This window comes from Rhododendron vialii, chromosome 4a, assembly GCF_030253575.1.
Source record: "Rhododendron vialii isolate Sample 1 chromosome 4a, ASM3025357v1".
NCBI classification, from domain to species: domain Eukaryota; kingdom Viridiplantae; phylum Streptophyta; class Magnoliopsida; order Ericales; family Ericaceae; genus Rhododendron; species Rhododendron vialii.
The window spans coordinates 1,950,049-1,956,048 of record NC_080560.1 but is presented as its reverse complement, the minus strand read 5'-3'; the positions used below and the strand labels follow the sequence as shown (position 1 = coordinate 1,956,048).

The following is a 6,000-nucleotide window of genomic DNA, read 5'->3' as shown; positions in this document are numbered from 1 at the left end:
TCATTTCGGATTGACTGTAAATCTTTCCAAGAGCTTTTAAACCGTTAGTAATACTAGCAAATCTAGCAAACATTTGAGATATAGATTCATCCGGTTTCATTTTGAAGAGCTCATAGCTATGCACAAGAATATCAATTTTGGACTCCTTAACTTGACTATCTCCTTCATGTGACATTTCTAACTTATCCCATATTTCTTTAGCCGATTCACATGCGGAAACACAATCATATTCATTGGGAGTAATAGCACAAAAAAGAAGGTTCATAGCTCTATAGTTCTTTTCTATTGAAGCCTTTTCCAAATGACTCCACTCATAATCTGGTTTAGGCATAGTCTCTTCTCCAACTTTCTTAGTAGGAATAATGGGACCATTTTTGATAATTTTTCATAGATCATAATCCGTGGATTGAATAAAGATCATCATTCTATTTTTCCAATGAGAGTAATTTTCTCCGGTGAACAAGGGAGGTCTATTGGACGATTGACCTTCGATACAAGAAACATTACTAGTGGTTGCCATGGATCTTAACTCTTAGATGGTTAAATCTACAAACAAGAGCCGAGGCTCTGATACCAATTGTTACCCAAATTATGCAACCTAGAGGGGGGGTGAATAGGATTGCTAGTAATAATTACCAATAAAAATTTATCTCTAACAATATATGCAAACAATAAGTATGCAATCAAAATAGAGAGATAGAGAGATAGAACCCGTTTATAGTGGTTCGGTCCGGATTTGTCCACGGTCCGGCCCTACTCCACTTCTCCTCAAGCAATTACTTGAAGGTTAGACTAATCTTTAAAAGATTACAACTTGTAAGTCTTGCGGGTGCTTACAAGAACCGAATGCCTCTAGCTTTCCCGAGGAGCTAGCACAACCGCAAGAATTTTCTCCGAAAACTTCTCAAAAACAATAACACCCAAATTCCAACCCGAATTTGGTCTTCTAAGCTTTCAAGTGTTTGACTCAAACACTCACTTAGGAAATACAAGTATGTGAAGAAGGTATGAAAATTATCGCTCACGACTTGTACAAATTTTCTCTCAAGAATAATATGAAAGTGGAAGAACAATGAGAATTTTTGGCTTTGATCTTTTGAGAATTTGCTCTTGCAATAATATGGAATATTGTAGCTTGTGTATGTACTCATTAATGAGTTCTTGATGCCTTATATAGCCATCCATATGCTTCCTAGCCGTTGGAAACTAGCCGTTGGAACTAGCCGTTGGAACTAGCCGTTTGAAACTAGCCGTTGGAAACTAGCCGTTTGAAACTAGCCGTTGGAAACTAGCCGTTTGATAGAGTGGTCATCCGGGTAGTCGTCCGGTTGTCACAGCTTTCTGTTCAGACAGCCGGCTTGTCAGCCGGTTCGTCAACCTGTGGCTCACAATTTCATCTAAATAAACCGTTAAAGCATGTATTGAGCTCAATAAAGTCTTTGTAAATATAAATCATGAATCCAAGAGACTTTATGCTATATTTCAAGGTCACGAAAATATTTAATTCGGGAATCGACTTTTCGATAATTTTGTATTTGCCGAATAAAAATATCATTGAATTAATCATCAAAATAATTAATAGAGATGCATATAAATTTTCACAAATTATAATGCATACATTTTTCAACAATTTCAAATTTCAATTCGTTTGAACCGGTGCGAAGATCTTAGTTTTTTAATCATTTTATCATAAATGATCATAATTAAATTTTGAATCTAGGGCTCTCGTTGATTAACCTTAAGAGATATTGGATTCTACAACTTTCTTAAGGCTAATCAATGAGAGACCTAGAGTCAAAATTTAATTATGATCATTTAGGATAAAATGATCAGAAAACGAAGATTTTCACACCGGTTTAAACGGATTGAAATTTGGAACACTTATTTTTCAACCTCTTTACGCCGTCTATATATTAAAAAATTAAGTGCTCCAAATAAAGAGTCTTAGGATATGTTTGAATGGAAAGTATGATTTTGGGTAGAATGGAGAGTAAAAGTTGGTTGAATGGTGAATGGAGAAAGGGAATAACGAGGGGTATTTTCGCCACAAAAACACCCTCCACTGCCTGATTATTTTTAGGGACCCCAGGAGGAGCCCAAATATAATACCGGATAAACCGGAGAAGAGGGGAAAACGTGGAGCGGGTAAAAAATTATCAGGGAATTAATTTGGATACCAAACGGGGGGAAAAGGGATGGGCCCCTCCCATATACCCCTTCTTATTTTTCCCCACCCCTTTTGGCTCCATCCAAGCAGGCTCTAAGGTCTACAAATCAATTCTCTTGGCCAGCAATAATTGAGGTCACCTCACTTCACACGTAAGCGTGGAAAGAGCTGTTGGAGGGATTGTAGAGATCAGGCTGAGTTCCGCGTAAACTGGCCCGTAACGCCTTGCATTATGACGAAAAGCTGTAAAACTAGTTAAGCAAACAAGCTTGTTAAACAGGAATATGAAATATTATGGAAACAAAATTGCTAACTATCAATATAGGGTTGATTTTTGCATTTCCCAACTTGCTTTTATTGGGAGTACAGTTAACAATTCGAAAAGTGCAAAAGTCACCCCAAAAGAATAGGACCACTTGCCCCAAATCAAACAAGTCCAGTTGCCGCAAATCAAAGCGAAAATAATGGTCTCTGTTTTCCTCATGGTTGGGCCGGCTATTCTTTACTCTAACCCAAGTTCAATACGTTTTTGCAATTATTTTGAATTTGCAAAAGGATTTATGATAAAATAAATAAATACTAAATAATAATCCGTGAAAGCCAGTGCTAATTTAAAAATAGTTAAATTAACACATTGAAAGAGGAATTGAACTCTTGATCACCTTTCCACCGGTATCTAAGTGCACCTTCAATGTCGTTGGCCCAAAGGCCTCTTGGCAAAAAATATATTGTACAATTTAAAAAATCTTTAAGACGATGGGTCAAGTGCTGGGGCGAATTGAGTAAGGAGCACGTGAGGTCACGTGCCTCCACCCCAATCCATCCAACCCCCCACCCCCTTTGTTAAATTTTTTTTTATAGTTTTTTAATGCAAAAATGAGTGCTTTTGTTTTTGTTTTTTTGCAAAAATGAATGGGAGAACGAGAAATCCACACGGAAAACTCGACGGGGAGAACTCGCTCGACACTTGATTTACTTTGTCGTTGTCGGTCGCTCATTTCTGTGGTCGTCGCCCGCCATCTCACCGTTTTCCTCGCCAATCATCAATTAAATTTGGGGCTACATGGCAAAAGTAACATTTTATTGAAAAGACTTTCAATTTGCGGCTACATAATTTAGGACTTTTTATTCTTTTCTTTTAAAGTTGTAATATATACCTTGCTTGTTCGAGAAAATTAGGCCTTCGTTTCTTTACTTGGTTTTTACCCAATGAATGAAATTTACAATTCAATTTTCCATAGTTTTGTGCCTTTACGCTTAATTTCAATTTTTGCTTAAGGTTATTAGTATAATGTGCCCCCACGAGAGACAAATCCTGAGTCCACCACTGGTCGAGTGGACTAACAAAGATTGAAAAGAATCCTGAAAACAGTCAATTTCTATGCTACTATAAGTATGCATATGATCAGTTGTTAATTTGAATTTTGCTCAGAAACAAGAAGTTGTTAATCAGAATTGATTAGGGGAAGTTTTACATGAAGATTTCTTCAATGTGGTGGGAAGGCAGCACATTAAAATTAGATTAAGAAAAATTAGTTCTTTTGTTACCAAACTGAAAAGCATTAACCCTAACGGCCCGTTTGTGAGAAAGGTCGGCTTTGTCATTCGCCCCCTCCTCCTTATCTGATGTTTGACGCCCGAATGAGGAGGAGATTATTCATCCGCCCGGATGGTATATTAGCCTATAGGGAGATATATAATAACCAGCAAACCCTTTTATTCACAAAAATTAAATTTTGTTTTTATCCGTGAATCATTACCCACCCATCTCAAAACCAAACCAAAACAAACCATGGACGAGCGCTGATCTTTAACAATTTTTTGTGAGCTCGAGTTTGACCTCCATTAGTATTTGAGAACTCGACGCATCGGTTCAAGTAATAAACGAGCTTCTATAAATGAGCCGACCCAATTAATACAAACATGGTTTATATCTACACGAGCCAAGTACAGCTAAGTCAAGTTCGGCACGAGCCAAAAATTCTATCCAAACGTGTCTCGTTTACTAAACGAAACGAGTCGAGCCGAGACTTGAGCTGCTCGGAATACCTCGATACATTTGCAGCCTAATAGAATATACATTTACTAAACGACGATACATTTGGATTCAAACTTAGCCGATTTCAAATAGTAGTTAAAAAAAGCAAAAGAGGAGTGACAAAAGAAAAGGAGTTTACATGCGGTGAGCGTGGATCGAACACGCGACCTTCAGATCTTCAGTCTGACGCTCTCCCAACTGAGCTATCCCCGCAACGTTGCTGTAGTTCTTATTGTTTAATATAAGATACTACAAAACAACGTGGTAGAGGTGATTCCAGCCCGGTTTGGGATGAAATTCCCGAAGACCGATTCGGTTATGTCCAAATATTTCCATGATCGATCCCGAACAAAGCTGAGTTCGGTTTGGTTAGGGGGTGGGATCGGTCTGGTTGGGGATTTCGGTCCACCCGAAATATAAAATTACCATTTAATTTAAAGTGTGTATATGTAAAAAATATATAGTTGGTTCGGTTCGGTTTTCTCTGGTCCGGGAAAAAACCGGTCTTTACCCCGATCGAAAACCGAACCAATTAGTTGATTTTTTTTGGGTTTTTTCGGTTCGTCGGTTTTGTAACAATCCTACAACGTGGGGAAACCATAATACAATTAACATCCCTCTCCAAAAGAAAATAAAATAAAAGGCTAATACTCCAGTATTTTCATTTGGTTTAAAATAAACGTTGCTGATAAAAAAAATATACACGTGTGAAAGATGTATACGATAAAAAAAATATAAAATTTGAGACCCAAAATGTATGTTAAGACTTAGGGTAATAGTTTGTTAGGTAAGAATGAAATATGATCATCCATTAGACACTTTTAAGGTGCTTTTTTAGTGTTATAAATAATAAATAAAGAATAAAAAAACAAAACCCGAAATTTTTTTTTTTTTTGAAAGATCAGAACCCGATATTGAGTTCATACACTTTCATTGTTTTTCTCTCTCTATTTCTTTACTGTTTAAACGTTCTCTCTCTTCACTCTTTATAGCATTTGCATTAGCGAATGAAGAGACTTGTCCTGAACTCTCCTTCTTTTTTTCCCTACGTCTTTCTATCAAAAGATATACAAATGACTCTAAAATTAAGACCATCTTTTGCTACCTGAATGCATAAGTCTTGCACAAGATTGGGAGAAGTTCTAATATTGGTTGATTGAGTATAACAAATAAGAGGAGCGGATCGAGCCAGGATTTTAGACGTATATATGAGGTCAAAAACTAAACAATACTAGTAGAATTTTGGACAATCTTTCTCCAAAACAGTCCTCTCCAAATTCCATCTGCCTCACGACGGCTACCCGCTGCCATAAGGTCAATCGGCACTAACTAAAATCCGTTGTTTGTCCGGAACTTATTTCGGCTTTTTTTTATATATATTTCGTAACTTTTCTTCATAATTTTAGCGCCCCCGGCGTTTACATATACCCAATGAAAGAGAGGTTCTTACCCTTTTTTTTTTTCTTCATATGGATCCTCTTTTTCGTCTTGTTCTTCACCCATTCAAAACCTCTTATGAGTCTGGGATGTTACAGCAGAAGGAGAACATAGAGCCGGATACTCCACAGCAGGTGGAGGACGAGGAGGAGCAGACGGAAAAGGTGGAGATGGAGACTCCACTAGTACCAACAAGGACTGTTCAGACAGTCGATTGTCCTGAGGATGACGGGAGAAAGTGTTCGCTTTCCTTCTTGCTTTCTTGATTCCAATAGTGATTATTCTTCAATTGACATTGCCTTGGCTCGCTTTGAATCTTGGTTCGCCGCTTAGTACCTTCTCTAAATGGATGATGATC

At 37.5% G+C, this 6,000-nt stretch overlaps 1 non-coding gene across 1 annotated transcript; it reads right to left on the bottom strand.

Moving 5' to 3' along the window:
* Nucleotides 1–4,345: 4,345 nt before the first annotated feature.
* TRNAF-GAA (transfer RNA phenylalanine (anticodon GAA)) lies at nucleotides 4,346–4,418 on the bottom strand. Its single transcript has one exon. It is a non-coding gene; the product is annotated as a tRNA-Phe (tRNA).
* Nucleotides 4,419–6,000: the final 1,582 nt, after the last annotated feature.